Source organism: Stigmatopora nigra, chromosome 15 (genome assembly GCF_051989575.1).
Source record: "Stigmatopora nigra isolate UIUO_SnigA chromosome 15, RoL_Snig_1.1, whole genome shotgun sequence".
Lineage (NCBI taxonomy): Eukaryota > Metazoa > Chordata > Actinopteri > Syngnathiformes > Syngnathidae > Stigmatopora > Stigmatopora nigra.
The window spans coordinates 2,880,198-2,904,974 of NC_135522.1; the positions used below are offsets into that span (position 1 = coordinate 2,880,198).

The following is a 24,777-nucleotide window of genomic DNA, read 5'->3' on the forward strand; positions in this document are numbered from 1 at the left end:
AACTTTGCTGGAAGAGTTGAGGCCAAACAATCTGGATTTCAATAAGCACCAAAATTTGACAACTGGATATAATAATTTTCTCAACAACACTCAGTGATGAAGGAAAATCTTAAGTATAAATGTTAAGTGTAAAATCCATATTTTGATGGAATACTTGTATACGTAGACCATTTTTTTAGGTGTTTATTCCTTCTTTTAGAAGCCTTGTTAATAAAAAAAATATATTTCAATGTTAAGGACTTTCCTAAATATTGTGATGTTTATTTCTTATTGGTTCTTCCATCGAATATCAAAAAATGACCAATTTATATATTATATATATATATATATATATATATATATATATATATATATATATATATATATATATATATATATATATATATATATATATATATATATATATATATATATATATATATATATATATATATATATATATATATATATATATATATATATATATATATATATATATATATATATATATATATATATATATATATATATATATATATATATATATATATATTAATTTAAACTAAAAGTTTGTCAAGTACGGGGAGGTAAAAAAATAACCCTAACTACAAAATCTACCCCAGTTGTCCAATAAGAACGGCACTAAAAATGACATTTAAATCCCAGTGTGTCCCCAAAAAGCCTTTGTCTTTCATAAAAAAATACATGCATAAAAAACTGAAATAAACTTTATGATCTACTGCGTGCTTTTGTTAAGCAAGCCAAGTACGACAGTGCTAAACATCTGCTAACATGCTGCGCGTGTCGGCCATCACATCTGCTACTCGACCTTTTTACGAGTGACCCTCAAGCTTAACGGGTCAACTCCTCTGTCTGATTTGATCCACCTCTCTCGCCCCTGTGGTGTCGCGCAAGGCTGCACAAGGCTGCACCTAAACACGTAGGAAGAGTCACCTCCACACTTGTTTTTTTCTCTTGGATTAAAGAGACACGATTTGGTGACCTCGAGCAATGGTGGCCAACTGACAAATCCGGACGCTTCAAGTCATGTGATGCACTTAAAAGTCTTAAATTTTCTCCAAAATAGACAGTGCGCCTTATAATCCAGTGCGCCTTATATATGGAAAAACAAAAAAAACACCACTGTCGGATATTAAAAAAACACAAACGAGTAAGAGCTGAGTAACTCCAAAAGCAATCTTTCCCAATATAAAATTGTTAGTAAAAATGTTCCCAACTCCATAAGAACATCATTTTTTTTCTTCTTCCCCATGTCTTCCTCCCTATTTTTGACCAAAAACCTATTTCCTCTATTACGTCTTCAATGTCCTTGTAAGCAGAGAGTGTTCCTCAGGGGTGCCAATGCACAAAATAACCAAATCAATTTCAATCTAGATGCAAAATTAAATGTTTCCAAGCAACGTACTTGCTATAAACAAATCCCAACATCTTCGGCCCTATTTTCCCCCCCAAAATGACCGAAAAAGTCACTCCACCCGCCGAGTTATATAATAGCCACCGACCCCAACCTTGGACCCACGGGAGAGTCCAAGGTCAACGTAAAAAAAACCCACTTGACCACCTTTAAACAAGGTCGAAGGTCACCTCAGAATGACAATGACACTTTAAAATCAAAGACCCCCTCCCTTCCTTCCTTTTAGACTGTGTTGTTCCGCTTTTACCGAAACTATAATTAGCTTGTCACTGTCTATTTAGAGAGACATCAAGTACATCCGAATCCAATAAATTAGGCAGCGGAATTACAGTGCAGAGGGGAGCTTTTACCAACTGGCACGGCTGGCGGCTTTTGGGAGAACGCCGTGTTTTTTTTTTCGGTTTCTCTTGATGTCGTCGCCAATTTTGGGTATATATTCCCATTTCTACCTTTCAAGAGCATTCCTTCTTAAAAAAACTGGCATGCAAAGTCAAATGTCATGCAATTAAACACTAGAAATCTTTTTCGAAGCTGGATTGTTTCCACCGTTCTTCGTCCTCGCTCTCCTTTCATCTCATTCCGTGATTAGCAATTCAATTATTGTTGTTCAACTGTCCGTTCTGGAAGAGTTTTCGTGTTTTTTTATTCATTTTTATGGTTGCTTAGAGGCCCGGGGTATTTATTATTACTTATCTTCGTTGTGTATTATTGTTAATTTGTTTTAATGTGTAATACTATTGGCCGAGGTAGTTGTGTGGATTTTGGAGTTTAAATGATGCGGTAATAGTCGCAAAGCTGTTGTTTCATTGTTTGTTTTCGGTCTTCTCATTACATTTATGCCTCCTGTGAGGTGGTGTTGCAGTATGAGAGTAATTTAGAAACAAAAATAAAAGAACTGTATTAAATGTGGGCTGTAATTAGGCATAGCGCCACCTGTCTCTTAGCAAAAGTACTTTTTTTACAGGGCCAAGGGGCTGCAATTACTTTAGATATAAAAGTATCTATACAAAGTCCACTTTATGCCACTGACTTGACAATTATTCAAATAAAATCCATTTTTATCTATATATATATATGAGGGTGAGTCTTACTATAATTAACAGATAATTAACATAACACATTATTCTAAATGCAAATGCGGACTTCAGTTCACTATGATGAAAAAAATAATAATAACAAAAATATATATATATATACATCACATTGACACAAACTGATGTTTTTTTTCAGTTTTCTGCAATTAATCACTTAGCGACACATAATAAGATAAATTCAAGTTGTATACACAACTAATCAAAAATAGCCTTTCAACTTCCTCAACCAAAACCAAACCTCTTGGCTCCAGCACCCCCTGCACCCCTTGTGAAAATAAGCAGTTCAAAAAATTAATGAAAATAGGTTAGGGCACCTAAAAGTCAATAAAATGAGTATTTAAATTATTTAAAATTTGACTTTGAGCAAGGATAAGATGCAAAAATACTGATTGCAGAACTATACAGAATATAAAATGACATATTTTTCTATTTTTGCAGCACTCTGGTGGTAAAATCATGGCAAATATATCCTATTTCAAATTCTTCCACAATTGGTTGGATATGCTGGACTTTTCCATGACAAATGCATTGCGAAAGGTTCTTTTGCTGTATGCATACTGCCTCATTTATCATCATAGAGCACAGTCATTTCGTCCTATAATCAGAATTTATCAACCACCACCACTAAAAAAAAAATAAAAAAATAACAACAACTGAGTCAACCTGGTGCTTCATTAAATATTCATAAGTCCTCCTGTGGCAGACATTTTTTTCCACTCCTTATGTTATGAATATATATATTTTTAAAGGCTAATTAGAGAGCAACGGGTGACATAAGTTACAGAATACCATGATTTTTTTTATGAGATATAGTTATTTCTCATAACATAATTCATTTTCCGTTCACTTATCCTCATATGGGGGTTGCTGGAGCTTATTCCAGTTAGCTATAGCTAAAATGTACCTTAGATCGATGAGGAATAAATGAAATACTGTTGAAATAAGCCATAAAATTGTGTCAGGAAAAGCTACAAAAAGTTTTTTGTGGTTCCTTTTCCTGGTAGAGGTAATAACGGAGCAGGAAAATGATGTGGTGGTGGCGGCGTGTGAGTTAAAGGGACACTCTATTACTGCCTTGCCTTATCTTCTTTAAATCAATAGGCTTCCTCCACTATTGGCGTAACCGGGGGGCTGAGTCAGCCTAATTATCCCCCGGTCGACCTTTAAATCACGATGGCTGCTACAATTAAATAAGGACTGCTTAAAGTTGGATGGCAAATGAACTAGGGACTTTTTTGGGGGAGGGGGGGGGGGGGGGTTGGCGACACAGTGGATGAGGCAGTGTTGGTACTTGACCATCATAGTGGAATAACACAGATATCATTAATTGGGGAAAGGATAATTGTGTTAAATACAGTTGAATGGGTGATTAATTCACTTTTAGGGTCAAAATGTGTAGTTTTTTTCATTAGCTGATGAATGTGTGAGTATAAAATTCAATGGATTGTGGATAAATGTATATAATCTTGATTAAATGGGTACTAATAATGGGATTTTAAGTATGATTATGGCCCTCAAGAACACTTTTTATATTATTTAACCCTTTAATTGACAGTCTACAATACTTAATAAAAAATAATTATGAAAAAACATTTAAGACATTTATAGTATAGCAGGAATTATTACTCCTATTTTTCATGAATGCTATTAATGAGATTTTATGTATGATTATGGCCCTCAAAAACACTATGAAGTTATTTTTTATTTTAATGATATTAGTGACTTCTAATAACAACAACATGAATGCAATTAAATTAAATGACATTTTAACATTTCTTGACGCTACATTCCTTTTTACTTTACTTTGTACTTTATACTTTTTACTTTAAGTATGAGTGATGAATATGTTAATACTTTAATCCTTTTTTTCTGTTTATGTTTCATATGTACTCTTAACGGATGCACTTTTTTATATGTATCATATCTTGTGCTGACCCCGCCCATCTGTCAAATTTTCAAAGTCAATGTGGCCCCCGGGCCGAAAAATTAGCCCACCCCTAAGTTAAAATAACCTCTTCAGTAGATTTTTTTAAAAATATAAAATTCATCAAATACCTTTGGACGACTGTGACATCTCCCTGTCAAAATTTATTGGACGGCTACTAGCATCACTGGTAAAACAAGTGCCCTGAAAAGAATACAAAGAAACACATTTTAATTTTCAGCATGTACAATTGAAATTAATATGTTTTTATGCGGTCAATGAAAAAAAAACAGTAGTTCTAGCTCTGTTTTTATTCGAACTGCCGTCATTTGGATATGTTGTGCAGTAACAAGCTTGTTTTTCTGCCAGTAAGTCACTTATTTAGCCTAAAGCGCCTCGCCGTGCCTTCGCCTGACCTCAGAGTTGCTAATGTGAAATCTCTGCTGAGAGAACTAGTTCTTGTTGTTCTGCCAGACAATTTCATTTTCAAACTTTCATGAGTACACCCCCGCACACACCTACACACACACACACATGAGAAAAACTACCAAGACTGGCTGTCATTGTTTTGTTGTCATTTTAAAGAAGAAGAACCAACGATGAAGCTGCCAAAACTGCTGAATAATATTAAAACACGTGCAATTAAAACTCTTTAAACTCGACATAATCAAAAGAATCGGACTGCCGAGAGCGTTAATTATTTCCGTTCATTTTTTTTTAAAGTCGCTGTCAAGGTGAGTTTGTTGTAACTGTCATTTATCTCAACGGGAAATATTCCTGTCATGAATCCCCTCGTTAATTTTCTTCACCACGTTGGACAGGTTGGACTTGTTACCGAGAAAATGTTCAAAATACGTCCGAGCACGGTATCGTAACAAGGGGTTTTACGATGGGGATTTTGAGGATATTGAATCTTGCCATAGGAGCTTTCTCAATGTGTTTAATGAGGTAAAATCGTGACCGGACGTTTGGTTGCCGGTCTTTTGGTCCCTTTTGGTCGCCGGTCTCTTGGTCGCCGGTAGTTAGATCAGGGGTGGGCAAACTTTTGGGCCCTGGGGGCCACATTGACTTTAAAAATGTGCCAGATGGGCCGGGTCAGCACAAGATACGATACATATAAAAAAGTGCATCCGTTAATAGTACATATGAAACATAAACAGAAAAAAAGGACTCAAGTATGAACATACTTATCACTCATCATTAAAGTATAAAGTACAAAGTCAAGTAAAAAGGAATGTATTAAGAAATATTAAAATGAAATTTAAAAAAAAAAGAGAGAAGGGGCTATAAAACACGAAAAACAAATAAGAGTGGACAGAGTTACTGCCACTGGCTTCCACGTGACGGCGCCATATTGGGGAAAAACAAAAAAATACATTATTTGGACAACGTTGGCGGGCCGAATGTGGCCCGCAGGCCGTAGTTTATCCATGTCTGACTAAGATATTAAACAGTACTTAGACATTAAACAGTACTTAGATATTAAACAGTACTTAGATATTAAACAGTACTTAGATATTAAACAGTACTTAGATAATAAACAGTACTTAGATATTAAACTCTCTCTCTTAGATATTAAACTCTCCCTCATGAATATAATTTTGAGAGCTGATTCCAACAGTAAACTCTCCATTTGACCGTCGACCAAAAGACCGGCGACCAAACGTCCGATTACCTGTAAAACAATCCCTTGAATTTACGTAATCCTTCATTTGTCCCAAAAACCTCATTAATAAAAATCCCGACTCTGACCTTCCCTTTACCGACTCGACGTAGCGTTAAAAACAACGTCCTTCGTCTTCATCTATTAAGAGTCAGGCGTTCGCCATAGCGATATTCAAAGGAAAATCAATGCGTTACCACGGTGACAATCTATGCAAGTCGACATGCTTTTTTTCCCATCCGTACAGCACGCATTGTTTTTCACAGTGAGTAATCTATTGAGCCTCTCGGCCTTTTCCTACAACATGTATGCATCTTTTTTTGTTGTTTTCTTAACTCGTGGGGGCTCAAAAGTCATTCCCAAAGGTTTTAATTAGAAAAGTGTAGTGGATGGAGGGCGCGTTCCTTATAACAGAAGAGAGCGATCCCAGGAGTCTTGTTGGAGGGTACAGCCGAAAGGCTTGCACTTTTTTTTTTTTTTTTTCCGGCAGCGTCGGGGGTAAATTGTGCTTCTTTCAGCATTAGCCAGGAAGGATTTTGTTGAAGAAAAATGGCTTTTTTTTTGTATCTAGCAGGAATATACATGGCTTGGCCTGTCAACCATGGGTATCACAACTGTCAATTTATATGTTTTTAGATTATTTCAGATTGCATATGCCGTATAACAACTTTTTTACAGGATTTTTTTTCTATAAATGGATTAAGAGAACAGGATTAAAAGCCCTGAATATTCATTTTTTTAAGATCTAAAACAATGTTTATTTTTGTTTTTTATATATATATTTGTAGATTTTACAAAAAGATTTTTGAACTAAAAACACAGAAAAAATGGATTAAAAAATTGCAATTGTTGATTTAAAAGGAGGAAAATCAGGAAATGTAATATACATCTATACTCTTCATTTAATTTGATCCTAAAACAGAAAGTCGGCACTCATGATTTACTTTCCTGGGCCACTCCAAATGATTTGGCGGGCCAGATTTGGCCCCCAGGCCGCCACTTTGACATACCTGCTTTAAACAAAATATGCACTTTTCTCTATATAAATACAGCGCGTCTGCAATATATTTTTAAATCTTTAAGTGCACCCTATTATGAGTAAATATGTGCACGTTTGCATTTGTAAGTTGTTTTTTTTTTGCGCTAAATAAGGGGAATTGCAATTATTAATAAGGGGAACAATTGGCCTAAATTGACAAGTATAACAAATAGTTGTTAGGGTTAATACTGTACACACAACTAACAACAACAACGTCAAAAAAACGCTACTTAGTACATATATTCATTTTCCATATCACCATAGTTGTCCGTATTTGTGCTGGTTTGTCTCCAGCACCCCCGCAACACTTGCAATGAAGCAATACAGAAAGTGACCAAATGTCCCTTTAAATTGTATGCTCTATTAAAAAAAAAAAATCCTTCCCAAAAATGCAAGTGTGGAGTTTATTTGGGTGCTCAATACTCAATGGAATGAATGTCTAACCTTTGTTTACAATATTAAAGTCAGTGACTTGAAAAAAAAACATTATTGTACTTTTAAGAGTCTTGGCATTGCCTACAGCCTGCCATCTACAGCTTGGGAACATATAAGTATTTTTTTTTATTCTGGAATAAGTTGAAACTAGTACTCTTGTAGTTGAATAATGAGGCGGGTCACAGTGCATAGTGGAGCTTATTAGACACTAACTAAATCGTTGTTGGGCTTTTCAGGGTCTTGTCGCTAGGGTGGAACCTTTAAAGTTGCTACTTTTATACACTTGATACCAATTTCCCACAGCTCAGCAAAGGGTACAATAATTTTCTTACCGAACAATAATTAGGACTCTGCGGCATATGATTATGAATTGTGCCCAAAGGGACATATTTCTCTTTTTTTAACAGTAGATTCTAATAGAAGACAGGCATTGTATTTTTCAAAGAACTGTACAATGGCCTGGTGATTTTATATTACTTGTCCAAAGCTATTTGTTAATTAGTTGGACATTCAATAAGTACATACCATATTTTGCTGTTTAATTAAACAGCAGAGGTATATTAAATGGTGCACAAACAGGAGGCTCAAAAAAGCAAAAATCATTCGTGAACGGACGTTTGGTTGCCAGTCTTTTGGTCGAGAGAAGTTTAAAAAGTACTGTTTAATATCTAAGTACTGTTTATTATCTAATTACTGCTTAATATCTAAGTACTGTTTAATATCTAAATACTGTTTAATATCTAAGTACTGTTTAATATCTAACTACTGTTTAATATCCAAGTACAGTTTAATATCTAAGTACTGTTTAATATCTAAGTACTGTTTAATATCCAAGTACTGTTTAATACCCAAGTACTGTTTAATATCGAAGTACAGTTTAATATCCAAGTACTGTTTAATATCCAAATAGTTTAATATCTAAGTACTGTTTAATATCCAAGTAGTTTAATATCTAAGTACTGTTTAATATCTAAGTACAGTTTAATATCTAAGTACTGTTTAATATCGAAGTACAGTTTGATATTTAAGTACTGTTTAATATCTAAATACTGTTTAATATCTAAGTACTGTTGAAACCAGCTCTCTGGGTGCAATCTTATTTTGGGGCATACAAAAAAATTGATACATAGTTGATACTAGTTGTGTTGACTATTAGGGTTCTTTTCTATCTAAAGTTATTTGATAAACAAATGATACATATAATAGATATATGTGTGTCTGTGTCTGCCCAGGGCACAAAAGAAAAGCTATGTTATGTAATTTAATTGCGTGAAAGTTATAAAGTTGCACCGCTAGAATGAAAAAAGTAGTTGTTGTGCATCTCACGCTTCCCACACAAGAGCAGAAGCCGAGAAACAATAGATGGAGTGGAGACTTCCCGGGGTGCCGTAAAAAAATGCGTGAGCACAACTGAACGTTGACAATAATAAAAATGAAAATGTAGTCGATGAGAGCGCTTGAACGTTACCCAAAACAGCAAAAAAAATAAAAAGTATTTGAAGCACCAGGTCAGAAAACAACAGGATATTGTTGCTTTTCTGAATGATGAGTTTAAAAATGGAAGATATTTAAGGTTTTTGGGCGGAATTAAACGGGTAATGTCGTTGTCCGACATCCCGCAGATGCCCGGGAAGAATATTTTTTTGCATAATCTAAGTCATTATTAGACGTAAATGAAAAGAAAGTGCAAGTACCTCAAACGAACAAAGTGATTTCACAGATCACTGATGCCCTTTTCTAGAGATGGCAAATTAATGGCGGCGTTATCATTTTTTTTTATTTTTTTATTTAAGCCTCAAGTCCTCCTGAGCGTGATAACACTTGGCGTAAATGCTTTGCCATCAACAAGGTGAAATCGTTTTCCTGACTTTGGACAAGAAGTAAAGTGGATGAGGGAATTGATAATGGTATTCAGTTAATTGTAAATGAACAGAACCTTGTTAATAGGATTCTGTTAATTAATCAATAAGGAAATAAATCTTAAATGAACTCCCTATACACCCCCCCGACCGACTCCTTTGCAGTGAGTGTCGGCTGATGTCGCCGCATAATTACCGAGCGGCTTTAATTGCTAAGAATTTAATCTGTAGCTGGTCATTAATCAAAATGACCATCATGGTTGTAGATTGGGTTCTCGCTCACGTCTTTGCTAGCAAGAAATCGGACTGAAACAATGAACCCGGCTATGAAAATGACTGAAATATTAAGTCAAAATTACATGGTATTCAGAATACTTTGCTTTGTTTTAGTCTTTTCTTTCAAAAATGGAAATGTTAGGTCCTAAATGAAGTGAGTTGGAGGACAAACTGTGAAGCAAATTAGCTGAAATCCGATCCAGTTAAGAAATACTACGTACATGCAAATGTGGCCTATACTTAACTCTATCATGCATTATGTAATTATTTTTTTTTCTTCCATTCATTTAGTACTTCATTGGCTAGCAAAATGGTGCTAAACATTCAAAAAAATGGACGTCTATTGTTGTCCTGCTGAAACGCAAAACTTGATCCAAAATAGAGCTGCTCCCAGTAAATATGGATAACTAGAATTATAATATTAAATAAAAAGGCAAACTATTTACTACTTCATGTGTGTTTTGTAATCAACTCGTGTCCGTGTATTTAAACCCCGTGTGTTTGCCAATCTTTGTCGGATCGTCCGCCTTGTCTACTTCATGCTATCTTGCTATGTCAGTTTTAGTATTGTTATTTATCTCTAAATCCTCTATATTTTTTATTGATTTAATAAATTAATTGCTTTCCCGCGTTTAGTTGAAACTACGTTCCCAAACGTACCAATAATTGTATTTTCAAAATATTTTTTCCATTAATAAAATAACTACAGAGTATAAGCTAATAATATATCAATTAAATTAAAATACCGTATTTTCAGGACTATAAGGCGCTCTTAAAAGTCGGAAATTTACTCCAAAATAGGCAAAATAGCCTTATAATCCAGTGTTTTTTATATATGGAAAAAAATTAAATATGTCATTCATTGAGAGTGCGCCTTATAGTCATAAAAATACGGTAAATTTATTTTCATATCATGGTCATCATAGTCTGTCATTGACAACAATAGACATCCAATTCATCTAAACTTGACAACCAGTCCTCATCTTCAAAATATGAAAGAATAAAATATTAAAAGAGACCTTGTACATATTCTTTTACTGTCATTACCATTCCTGGAAACACAACTTCAGGATGTTATTGAATAGACATTCGGAATGCACATCCATTCCTGCGAGAGGCGCACTAATCAATGCACCTCGCTTCTGTGAATTTGCATGACTATAGCGGCGCGCCACGTCAAAACCCTTCCTTGGCGTGAAATTTAAATGGCGTTCTCATCTCGCCACCGCATGGCCTCTTCGTGCTCTCGCTTCTTGTTAACAGGCTGCCACTTTGGATGAGCTTTTTTTGTTTTACACCAGCAACAACAACACGCAGGTGCGAAAACCATGTTGTACAACATTAGGTGAAAGAATGTGTGGTCACAGCGTAGAAAATGAAGCTTTAATTGGAAATCTCGGGGTAGAGATGGATTTGTGGAGGACATGGATACTGAAATGGAATACATACTAGTTCTTTTCATTAAATTTAAAAGGGAAGAGTTAAGTTAAAAGGTTTTTTTTAATTTAGTTTCGGGAAATGCATTGCCACTGATTAGCTGCTAAATGTGACATTATTACTAGGTTTTTTTTATCAACTTGATTTGGGTTTTTTTTTTGTTTTCTTTTCTTATTTTTTTTATCTCACCAAAAAGTTTGTCCTAACAAGAATTCCGATGACAGCTGGGCTTCCTGTGGGGATTCCCATTGGAAGCCCCGGGCATATTTAGTCCTGCTGGGAGAGCGAAATGTGGAGGGGCTAAAACCGCTCATTCCATGGTAAAAAAAAAACATATTTTTATGCTATGTAAAGTAGATAGTAGATTTCTACTGGAATATATTGGCTTGCCTTCGTGCAGGCGAGTTTGTATTCTTGCTTTTGATCATTTAATTTAAACCAGGCTTAAAGTGAGCATAAGATTATTCAATTATAGAAATTTAGTGATGTGCTAAGCATGGCAGAAGGTTTTTCATTTGCATATTTGTTTGTAGAAATTATGCCTGTTAGACAATGCCTTTGAATGTGTGAATATAATTTTGAGAACTGGTTTCAACAGTAGATACGTCCGGCGACCAAACGTCCGGGCGACCAAACATCCAGGCGACCAAACATCCGAGCGACCAAACGTCTGGGCGATCAAACATCCGAGCGACCAAACGTCCGGGCGACCAAACATCCGGGCGACCAAACGCCCGGCGACCAAACATCTGAGTACATTATATTTTGTTGTCATAGTTATATGCAGTAGTCGGTTAGATAATTAGCTTGAGAAGTCTGGCGAACTATTAGTCATAGCTAATAATAGTGATTTGTTGGCATGGTGAATATAGTTTTTCCATTCTGATTCATTTTGTCCTTAATACGAGTGTTAAAAGGGGAGGAGAATCTTAAATGAATTAAATTCTCAACAGGTTCACGCACCATCACGTTTCTCAGTAAATGCAATATGATTTGACACATCAGTTGCACTGAAACTCGAGGGCGCCGTATGCAGATTTCATGTGTTTTTCTTGAATAATCCATGCCCTGGAAATGATGTTGATGTTTTAGCAAACCTCTCTTAAAAGTTCATCTCTAAAACCACAAAAAAAGTTGCAACCAACCAACTCAGGTGCATTCTAAAAAAAATCATAAATGAATAATTCATTCTACAATCTGTAATCATAACGATCCCCTAATCAGTAAACCCATGCACTTCCACACTGGTCAGAAGTGCATCGTTAGTTAGCAAGTACTAAACAGTAGTAGCAGTACTTCAACTTCCAAAAAAAGTTTTAAGACGATACGTGAATACATATTGAATTTTGAAACGAACACATTTTAATATAGGTATATATATAACTTGCTTTTCATTGATATCACAGCCTTCAAAAGGCCAACAGAAAGCTCTGTACTGAATCGTAATTACCATTTAATGAGCAGAAAAGCCCGAAAGAGAAGCAGCCAATTATGGGAAATAGCCACCAGGCAAAAAAAAAAAAAAAAATCAAGTGTTCAACTCCTTGCTACACACCTTTGCTCTTTCTACAATCTGCATGTGCCAAGGCAAAGTGCTATAAAACCAGGCAAAAAAAGGCGCTTCCCTCAAGCGTTTGTACATAAAGTGGGCGCTCCCTACACAGTCAAACCAAAAGAAAACACAACAAAAAAAAAAATCAACAACACCATCTCCCACACATAAATAATGCATTGTTTGGGGCACTCAACTCAGAAGTAGACGTGACATCACGGAAAGGCACCAGTTTGTTCTTCCTCTTATACTACTACACTGAGACTCTTTTTACACTTCTGTCAAGAGTTCATCTGACATCATTTTCTGTTTCTGTCAAATGCAAAAATAAAGGTGTCCATTATTGATACACCATGGAGACATGGGGGTCACCTCCCACCCTAAAAGACAGTCATATTACTCCATATGACATTAATTCATTCATTTTCTGAAACTCATAAGGATCGTGGGGGTGCTGGAGCCTATTCCAGCAAACTACAGGCACCAGGTAAGGGACACCATGAATCAGTGGCTAGCCAATCACAAGGCACAAGGAGATAAAGGACAACCAATCATAGTTTGGGGTAATTTAGAGTGTAGTGGACACTAATGTGTTCATTTTCTGAATCCTCACAAGGGTTGTAGGGGGTGCTAGAGCCTATTCCAGCCAACTGTTGTGGTGAGAAGAGGCCTATTCCAACTTTACAGATTTATTTATTAAATTATTGCAAAGTTTGTTGGGTTTTTTTTTACAAATCCCGTATAATACTCATTCATTATTTTTTTGTCAATTAAAAAATGGGCTTTTAGTGTAGTTACTAACCATTTAATTTATGTTTGTATGTTTTTAAAGAGCAAAATAGTCTCTAAAATGGATGATCTACCGCTGTTAATGGCAATAATTAGGTTAAAGACCCTTTGTAAAATTATTATTGATAGAACTGTTTTTCTTCATTAGAAGAATTAACAAAATGGCATTTCACTGTAATTTACATACATCTCCCTTTCCTTTCCTCAATAGGAAAAATCAATTTTTAATACTATAAAATTGAGTTACAAGCTCAGTCACCAAAAAAATGAAACCCGTTATTATATCAGACGCCCTAACCCTCTTCTAATCACATTAATCTTTCAAAAATCCTTAAATTACACACTTGAAACAACCTACCATACAACCTCCACCCGAATTCTAATGAAATAAGACCATTGTCAACAGCATTGAACAATTTAAGATAGCTCCTGTTGTGCTATGACTAAGTGAAGACGCTATGTACTACTGTCAAGCGCCGTTGAGAAAAAGTCGAGTCCTGCGTGTGTTGTCAAGCCAGCACTTTGTCTCAGGAGTTGCACAGGAGGACATAATGGATGCAGTCTCAGCCTCGTGCCATAACGCTGACATTCACTCACTTTGACTGCAAGCTAGCGAGCAAGAACGCAAGCGAGAGTTCTCCAGGGGCGAAGCCAGCCAACGAAAAGCGGCTCTGGAGCCACTCGCTGACCCTCTCCGTGACACTAATGTTCATTACCGGCTAATGGGAGCCAAAGTCGCCCAGATGGCGCCGCTCGTTATTTGTCACCGCGGTTTCGCGACCTGTAAATAACGGCTATGGTCGCGACGCCGCGGCGGTGTTCTTATTCTCGCCACGGGTTTTGAAAGCTGCTTAGAAACATATGTAATGAGTTTTAAACGGCGTAAACATCGAAGCCCGCTAGGCCCCGTCAAGTGGACTCGTAGAATTGGGGCAATAAGCTCGATTAAACTGGTAATGATGACATGGCGGATGCTTTAAAATGACAGCAGAGGATTTGAGAGAATTAGACTTGTGGCGCCAGTAAAAGTTTGTGGCCTCGTCATTTGTGATCACACTCGTTTTGACACTTTACTATGGGGCGAAGAGACATGTACTTGCGGATGATTCACAGGGGTCCATTAAGAAGTCGCAAATGTGACGTTTGCGGACGCTACAAAAGCACTCAAAAATTGTGGAATAGTCCTAAAAGCATTGTTGGATAATTGCTGGACTGATTTATTCATGCACATTGGAAATGGAGTCGCTTCGTAGGATAAGTTATACCACGTAATGACATAATATTTGGTTGGAAAGTCGACATGAGCTCATGCAAAATTAATCGAATTCGGGAAGTAAGTCTGGTTTAGGAGATGATTTTTATATAATGAGGGTTTTTGTGAGAAATGTTAAAAATTACATCATCTGTTTGGATTTTTTTTCCCACGTTTATCTTTTTTCTTCACTTTTTACTTAAGTTTTCCTTAAAAATGTCAGTACTGCTCCGATTTCTGTAAAAACTGGCCTTTTTTTCCATAGTCAAAGTTTGAATTTAACCTTTTTATCTTCCGAACTTTTCCCATCACTCTCAGTGCTCTTTTATAGCCAAGTGTGTATTGTCTAAAGCACAGGTGTCAAAGTGGCGGCCCGTGGGCCAAATCTGGCCCACTGCATCATTTTGTCTGGCCCGGGAAAGTAAATCATAAGTGCTGACTTTCTGTTTTAATATCAAATTAAAATGAAAAATAAAGATGTATATTACATTTCCTGATTTTTCCCCTTTTAAATCAATAATTGTCATTTTTTAATCATTTTTTTCTGTTTTTAGTTCAAAAGTAATTTTGTAAAATCTAAAAATATATTTAAAAAAGGCTAAAATAAACATTGTTTTAGATCTATAAAAAACTGAATATTTAGGGCTTTTAATCCAGTTCTTTTAATCCATTTATTTTAAAAAAATCTAAATATTATATCAAAAATGGTCCGAGTTAACGTTAAAGCAGCCCGCAAACCAACCTGAATCTAACACCCTTGTTCTAAAGCATTGTTTTAACCTTTTTTTTTTTTGGTATTCCACTTTCACACTCACCTTGGTACGAAAATTCTTCCGTGGCGTGAAACGCTCTCGGCAGAAAAGCCTTTTTTGTAGACTTTTATTTGCACGGTCATAATATGGGATAATACGTCTTGACAGAGGGAGGGCCAAATAAAAACACGTACAAGCCACAGCCTCGACAAGACAACCTGAAGAGAAGAGAAAAGAAAGCGTAAGGCAAACAAGTCAGCCGGCAAACATGGGAACATGTGTGACAGGCGGACATTGCGACAGCAGCCATGCGCGATGAAACATAGCGGAGAGCTGAAACATTTAATCGAAAATACAAGTGTTAAAAAAACACTCGCTGACTGCTGGGTGAACTCCGTCTAGTGAAAAAATAGAATACAAATACTGTATTTCCAGTATTTTCATTGGATTTGCAACGTTCTTCACGACAACCTTGACTTAAGAGTCGTAATTAACACTGACCATGTTTGTAAGTCAAAGCCTTCGTATCTTAAAAGTGCTGTGAAGTACTACAGTAGAAGTACCTATTACTTTGGGTACATATAAAGTGACAGAAAATGGTTAAGGATCAAATAACATCCTAATTAACTGTTTTTTTTCAGTTTTTTATGGCCACACCCACAAAAAAAATCAACAAATAGAAGATAGCAAATATTTTTGGAGTCTTGGTAATATGCTAATCATAGGCATGTTTTTCTCTTGTATGACCATTCACTTATTTTGACAAAAAGAACTAGCTAGCGCAGCACTGGAAGATCAATTACAGTTGTGATGTCACAACCAGAATTCCTGTAAAAAAAAGGGGGCGTTCCTTGTTGCACTGTTTTGGGTGGAATAACTATGAAATGGTAATACAACAGTCAGATTTGAGTTCCAATTTTCTATCTACATTATCGACTATTATAGGGCAGACATTTAATTTTTTTGGTTATTCTTAATTTTACAAGATATATATGTTCAGTTTAGATACTTTTATGTATTTATTGTGTAATACTAGCAGAAGTCTAGCGAGGATATTTTTTTCATCGTTTGAAATGCTGCTATTTATGTTTAAATGTATTCAAAATAAAAGTAGGAAAGTACATGCATATCAACAGTATGACAATACTATTTTTTTTACTAGGTCTACAATGTCTTCTGTGTCTGTGCTTGCTACTGCAACCAAGGAATTTTCCCAATACAGGATTAAATAAAGTTCTTATCTAATCTAATCTAAATATTTTCATAATTTCAGGCATTCCTTTCCTTAATTTTGGAAAAAGTCTATTTATAGCCAATGTAGCAACATTTTAAAACAATGCTCCAGCCTGCGGAATCTTTTCATGTTGTATTTTTGTCCACTTGAGAGGACACACAGATTGCACACAGTTTTAGGTTTTATTCGGTGCTACAATTGTCAGTAGCAAAATATCAAGCGGAGCATTTCTGCCCCAGTTACCGTTTCTTCAAGAACAAAAAGTTAGTGACCTTTAAGCCGCGGCGTGCACCATTTTGTTGTTGATGTCAGTAAGAATAAATGCACTTTGGTCCAGTCATTTTCAGTTTAGTTTGCGCGGCACAAAACAAAAGGGGGGAAAATAACAACATGCCGCAATGTTTAGGGGTTGTGGGAGTTCTTAGCCTTGGTGGAAGTTTGCAGTCTGATTAAATGTCACTCTCCTGGCACATGGAGTAGCCATCCACTTGTTGGGAAGATAGAACACGCATTTTTTTAAGCACTTGATGCCTGTCTGATCTTAAGCTGTGAAAGATAACAACAGCTTCAAAAGCATTTGAGCGGCACACGGGCTTCTTAAAAGGAAGAATAGCATCAAAGACAGCCTACTCCCCAATGGTTAATATCTTCTATGTCTGGGAGAGAGGTATATTACACCTGGATAGTCCTCGAATTGGCACCATTGACGGGCATAGACGTCTAATCCAATTGAATTTGAAGAGTAAGCCATGATTCACGTTTAAATTGGTCTTTATTTTGGGACAGCTATTCAAAAGTTGACACTAAAACCCTTCAGAGTATGGATTGCATTGGACATCGATGGTGCCCAATGGGTACTCGGACGTTTGGTCGCCGGACATTTGGTCCCCGGATTGTTTGACAACATGACAGAGTTTATTGTTGAAATCAGATCTTAAAATTATATTAATGAGAGAGAGAGAGAGTTTAATATCTAAATATCTACTGTTGAAACCAGCTCTCAAAATTAGATTCACCCGGGCGACCAAATGTCTGGCAACCAAACGTCCGGGCGGCCAAACGTCCTGGCGACCAAACGTCCGGGCAACCAAACGTCCGGTCGACCAAACGTCCAGTCGACCAAACGTCCGGTTACGCACCCCAATGACTCTTAAGTTGTGCCGTATAATTGTACTACTTCTTTCCTGAGACAACAGCCACAGATCCTCACGATCGGCCACTACTTCAGGTGCAAAAAAATCCAGGCGGCGTCCCGCGGAGCCTCACATCAACTCGAGCTAATCCTCCTATCAGTATCTCAGCATGAAGGCACCAGCCAGGTACTTTGATGCAATTACACCGATTTAAATGGATAAAAGTTGAGTCACTCTGACAAAAGAGCACGCCTAATGCTAAGACAAACATCTCGGCAGGGCTCTCTGCGGGAAAGGTTGGTCGGGGCAACGATGTGAAATGACATCCGGGCGGTTTGTGTTTCAGCGCCAACTTGTTTTGAAGAAAGACCATGAGAGGAGGTTTTCTTTGAGCCAGGAAATGGTCATGAGATCTACTGGTCCTCCTATCGTGTTGTACAAACAACTAATGGGGGGTTGTTTGGTTCATTGAATTAAAAGTGGACTAAAGAAACTAATTACGGCACACAGATTTGTCAAGAAAACGACGGCCTGCTTTCACATTAAGCCCTTTTAAGTTAACTTTTTTCACCCTTCATTTGTTCACAAACCGCCAAGTTTTGCTTGTATTTTACGTTTGTTTGATCAGTTCAAATTGTGTACAACGATTTTTCTTAGATGAAAATGACTTGTCGGCGATCAACTTTGACATGTTTTTTTTTTCAGCCATGCGCAAAATTTGTCTGGCAAAACCTTCCTTTTCATTTGAACACGAATGACCGCAAATTGTTTGAATTCCTTAAAGTAAAAAGTCACTCCACGAAGCCCACTTTATTATTTCCCCTGTCAGTTAAGGTCCGATTGGCTTTGAAAGATTCATGAGTAAAGTTTGCGTAGTTAATAATTCAGAGATGAACCTTTGAGAAAACTGCACTTCAGGCTTAGTGCGATCTCAAAATATTGCACTCTGGGCTTTGCATTTTGGCCATACATAATAATCATAGCATTTTTTTCAGACAAAGGCTGGAAATGCCTTCTAATGTATTTCTCCTTTTTAAAATGTGTTTGAGCACATGCATACTGAAATAGGAATGTTTCTAAATATTCCATTTCAATATTCGGTCTCATTTGTTTTTCATTTAGATCAGATGTGTCAAAGTGGCGGCCCGGGGGCCAAATCTGGCCCACCGCATCATTTTGTGTGGCCCAGGAAATTAAATCATGAGTAGCAACTTTCTGTTTTAGGATCATATTAAAATCAAGAGTATAGATTTATATTAACCTTCATTATTTTCCCCCTTTAAATCAATAATAGTAATTTTTTAATCATTTTTTTTGTGTTTTTAGTTCAAAAATAATTCTGTAAAATCTAAAAAATATATATAAAAAAACCTAAAATTAACATTGTTTTATATCTATAAAAAACTGAATATTCAGGGCTTTTAATCCCGTTCTTTTAATCCATTTATAAAAAAAAATCTAAATATTATATCTAAAATGGTCCGGCCCACGTGAAATCAAGCCCGCGAACCAACCCGAGTCTAACACCCTTGCTTTAACATCTTGGAATAATATACAAGTCTACATTTAAAGTATGTCACTCATGTCAATTCAGATATATATTACTTACCCAATCTGAATGGAATCTACTGTAAAAGAATAGTGTATATTTTAAAGCGATCGCCCATTAGCCTCCCACCCAACACACTCCCCAACGGCACTCTTTTCAACAGGCCACTACGCCGAGTCCTCTCCAACAGAGCGTTGCATGTGTCAGTGGGGGGACTGCAGTGCGTGAGGCTGGCTGTAATAGGAGCAATCCGTTTCCTTCGCCCCGGGGGCCAATGGGACGGCTGCCTTGGCATGGCAATCTCGCTTGAGAAGCTCCCAAATGTTCTCTGACGTGACGACCTTTGACATTTGCGCCCCTGCAAACCACCAGCCAACCACCGTCCCCCTTTTTTTAACGCTCGGCTCATGCCGGTTTCCCGAGGGGGGAACGTTAATGCTTCTGAAAGAGCTTAGACTGTATTTTATTTAATGATGTCAGGATCCTCCAGAAAAATAACAAACTCCATGACCTCTAACATGAAGTCATAAGGCCATTTATGCACTGTATACACTAATTTGATATTGAATATGATCTTGCAAGCGCATCAATATCAACATTTTGACACACTTCTTAAAGGGTATTTCTATTTCTATTCAGTTTCTTAAACCCCGACAAAACAAGGTAACCTGAAGTTGGGCCAAAAAGTGTCAGCTGGGTAACAAATAAATAATAAAATAATTTCCCATCATTGCTCCATGTTGAACAACACATGTTAGCCTGCTGCTATCAACCACAGTCTCTGATGCTAAGCAAACAACATTTCCCATAATGCCTGTCAAAATCTTACAAAAAACTGTACTTTCCTGCATTTTCTCGTTTTTTTTTTTTTGCATCTCTTGAAACAAGACCACCACAGTTGACCACTTTGTCTTCACACCACCCCAAAAAGTACATACATACCCCCAACTTTTACAACTTTAAACGGGACGAAACAGTCTATTGGCGTTAGCTTATCTGCACCCAAAACCAATCTCAACCAACTACTTTAAACTTTTTCAGTCCACCAGCAAAAAAAAAATCCAGGTAGCCAAGCGCTGTGCTTGGATGGCGTCCTAAATCGACGGAGACAAGTACTTTCGGCGAATCACGTGTGGAGCATCGGGAATCACCTTGTTAATTGAGAGGTGCACTTGAGAGATTGACTAATTGATCAAGGCCTGGGCTGTGGTGGATTATTCGCGGCTACAACACCGTGGCGGGAGGAGCCTTGTCAGCAATGATTCATGTGTCTCCTCAAGAGTAGGTCTCTACGGTGTCTTTTGTTCAATGGTGATGGTGGAAGAAGGAGCGGGGGCGGTATAAGACCCCCGTCCTATCTCACCTATCCCTCTAAGAGAGAATTTAAAAAAAGGTGAGGCTGTTTTTGATAGCTTGCCACAGATGATGCAGTGTCAGATGCGGGTGAGCGATCCCCCTCGCCCCCTGAACAGGAGCTGGGGCCCTACGAGCATCACGGGGGGGCTCGGGTGGAGGCGAGATGTATGGCGGTGCCGTAATGGAGGCGGGCGGGGACCCCGAGCCGGAGCGGGAAATGTCTCCATCAAACAGATCACGCCCCAGTGTGTCATCGTCTGGGAGAAATGAAAAGTGCCGGTGTTGTGGCCAGGATTATAAATGGAGGGGGGGGGGGGGGGGGGGTGCTGATATACGTCGGACGGGGAGTCGAGATGACGCGTTTGGGGTGACTGAAGCACTGGCTGTAGATTGGAGAAGATGATGGAAGAGGAAAAGTAGTTGGACAGCCAAGTAGTTGAGGCTGGATTTACAGCGTCAAGTAGTCATCCTCCCCCTCCTTCTTTTAGTTTATTAAGAACATTTTTATGATGGGGAGCAGCTTTACGGCATATTTAATTCGTTGGCTGCCATCGATGGTGAGAGACAAACCAGCGTTGCTTAGGAAATAGCTTTTATATTGACGTCCAATCCCTTGAATATTTATTCGCCCTTCCCAGTTAAAATGAATTGAAGATTTTGCGTCGTCAATGGCAACTCATGAGTTTAAGAACTGCCCTGCAAAGAGTTAAAGAAAAAAATGCCACGTCCAATCCGCTTCGACAGGGAGGGAAAATGAAGTATTCCGGAATAAGTATTCCGGAATATAAAATATTGGTAGTATTCTGGAATAAGCATTCCGGAATAAGTATTCCCGAATACTTTTTCCGAAATAAGTATTCCGGGATACTTATTCTGAAATAAGTATTCCGGAATACTTATTCCGGAATACTTATTCCGGAATACTTATTCCAGAATACTTATTCCGGAATACTTATTCCCAAATACTTATTCCCAAATACTTATTCCCAAATACTTATTCCCAAATACTTATTCCGGAATACTTATTCCAGAATACTTAATCCGGAATACTTATTCCAGAATATTTATTCCGGAATACTTATTCCAGAATACTACCGATATTTCATATTCCGGAATACTTATTCTGGAATACTCCATTTTCCGGAATTTTTCATGTTCTGGAATGTTTCATGTTCCGGAATATGATATAATCCGGAATATATGATGGAATATAGTGCATATTGTAGTTAAATACAAAATCTGACAAAATTGGAGTCAAGTCTAGCATGGTATGAGCCTGCAACGTTTTCGACAACAGAACGTCTTTGTCAAGTCTCCGCTGTCCTGATTGGGGACCGTCAACGACTTTACTCTAGGTGACTAAGCACGCCATTCTTAAGGTTTGAAGAATGATGGCGTATGCTGACGGAAATGACAGAGACTTTCTCCTGCGCGGAGCTTCAATGTGACACGTAGAGGATGGAGTGGGGGAGCCGATGAGATGGCAACTCATTACGCCACGTCGGCCGGGAGGGCAACATCATCAATCAGCTCCTCAGCTTTCCAAATCGATACCACGTCATTACCTGTTGCTGCACCTATGCATACCCGCAAAGACAGCAAACGGGAAGGTACAAAACCGACTCTCTCTCTACCCTAATTCACACATCCGTTTGTTGATTGAGTCCCAGGTACTACCAAAATGAAGCGGCCTCTCCTTGTCTAACCCAACTGTAATCCACATGTCCCCCAGGACGGATTTGACCCCCAAATGCAAGTATTTGGGATTCAAGTTTGCGCTCAGAAGCAGCAAAACGCCGACCCACTTTGAAGTGGGTGCCGTGTGCCAAGGTCGGACTCGCGAGCAAACAAACAAACACGGCTAAAACATCCTTGGCGCAGTTACTAAGCAACTTCTTCTTGGACAGTTTATAACAAAATTTGGGACTTAGCAGAAGAAAAATAAAGTGTAGTGGAGCACACACCCAATAGCAAAGCTCACAAATTTCCCATGTTAAGATTGCAGCTTCGTCCTCTAACTGGAATTTCAATATTTGCTATATAACACAAAATTTACGCACATAAATTTATTGCTAACTATTTTCAGTTCTAACCAAAATTCTACTTAAAAAAAGCATTGTTACTGAATCACTATACTATTTAAATTGTATTTTATAGTCATCCTATTTTTTGAATAATAAGATTCTGGCAACGCAGTTTCCAGTATTTTACTGTAAATGTCAAGATTTAATGTTTTTACAGTAGATTCTGTTCATTTATTTTATAACTGGCACCCCGGCGGTGTAGTGGTACACTCATCGACCTCACAGATCCGATGTCGAGGGTTCAATGCCAGGTAGGTCCTCACTGTGTGAAGTTTGCCTGTTTCCCCCGGGTTTGCATGGGTTTTCTCCGGGTACTCCGATTTCTACCCACACCCCCAAAACATGCATGCTAAGCTAACTAATTTGCCCCTCGGTACGATTGCTTGTCTGTCTCTTTGTGCGCTGTGATTGGCTGCCCACCGATTCAATGTGTACCCCACCTAATCCCTATAAGTAACTCGCATAGACTCCAGCACCCCCAGCATTCCTTGTACGTGGTTCTACAAAAAAAAAATGAATACTACATAACTACCACAGCACATTATCTTTGGATACATCACAAACATATATTTGAGTTAAGATCATTCCCAAAAACTGCACCAAAAAGTAAAAAGTGTATTATATTACCATAAAAATGGATTGACAATTGTGAGTGCAAATGCATGAAGGCCTATATCCAATTAGAATCACCCCCACCAATCAATGCCTGATGTCTAATAGGCTCTTCTCAAACAACGCCTACGGATATGCATGCAAATTACAGGCACTATGATAAACATATTTTTGATTTAATACCTGCCTGACAGTGTCAATCAAGCCTGATTGTTAGATACTGCTCTTCTATTGGATCTCATTACAGTAACTGTTGTTTTTTTTTTTTTTAAATCATGTAGTTAGGCTGCCACAACACTGCACTCTGCTGGTAAATAAACTTCTCTTCTCACATACACACATACACACTGACCTGGTATCTCTGAGAAGTGGCGCTGCTGTAGAATATTAAACAATATTTGCATGTAGATCAGAAGTTGTCAATCATCTTGGTGCCTTTAGAAGAGTAGAGCATGGGGATAAGAATTAGAAAAATGAAAACACATGCCACCACACAAACAGTATTGTAGATTGTTAGATATTTCTAACTGTTTTTTTTGTTTTTGTTTTTTTTAAACTAACTCTCCAAGGAATTGCCAAAATGGAATTTACTTCAAAGCCCCAGGAAAATGAAAATGCACATAAATTATGGTAAAATCAACTTTGGTAGCCTAAAAAGAGATGTGTAACATTTTAGGAAACTCCAATGAATGTTTATTGTATATTAGATGCGTGGTGAATTATAATGAGTTTTTTTTATGAGTATTTTGGAGTATTTTTGAACATATTATCCAAACAATAAGTAATAAGAAGCTCATAGGAAGCAAATGTAATTCACAATAGAGTATAAAATAGGTGTTGTCATCTTGTAATGATCATAATTTAAAAAAATAAATAAATAATGTAATTCCATTTTAATCAAAACGACATTAAAACCTCCACTAGAGCATTTATTAAATAATATTTGCTCAAATCAAGACACCTATGCTTCGCGAGTACCTTAAAAAGTGGAGCATATGGGGCTAAAATTTGGAAAAAATCAAAATAATTAATTCCATTTTAATCAACATGACACTAATAGAGGCTCCACTACAGAATATTAAATAATATTTGCTCAAATTAAGACACCTACTCTTTGCTACTACCTTCAAAAGCAGAGCATATGGGGCTAAAATCTGGAAAAAAATCAAAAAAATTGATCCTGCAACCTAATTCACCCCAGAAAACCTCCACCGTCCTCCACCTTTTACCTGCAATATGAATAAGAACTTACCAATGAGTTCATTCCTCTTTCATACCAAAAAAAAATCCCCTGCAGAGCAGCTTGAAATCTGCCCCAAATAG

General features: G+C 37.3%; 1 protein-coding gene across 1 annotated transcript in view; it reads right to left on the reverse strand.

The window, feature by feature from the left end:
• Positions 1–24,777, reverse strand: part of LOC144208083 (UNC93-like protein MFSD11) — a 53,371-nt gene that overhangs the window by 11,574 nt on the left and 17,020 nt on the right. Inside the window, exons 14-16 of the transcript XR_013328826.1 lie at positions 23,807–23,889; positions 15,550–15,704; positions 4,564–4,636 (exon numbers count right to left, since the gene is read on the reverse strand). The gene's annotated coding sequence lies outside the window, so the exon portion shown is untranslated. The remainder of the gene's footprint in view (positions 1–4,563; positions 4,637–15,549; positions 15,705–23,806; positions 23,890–24,777) is intronic.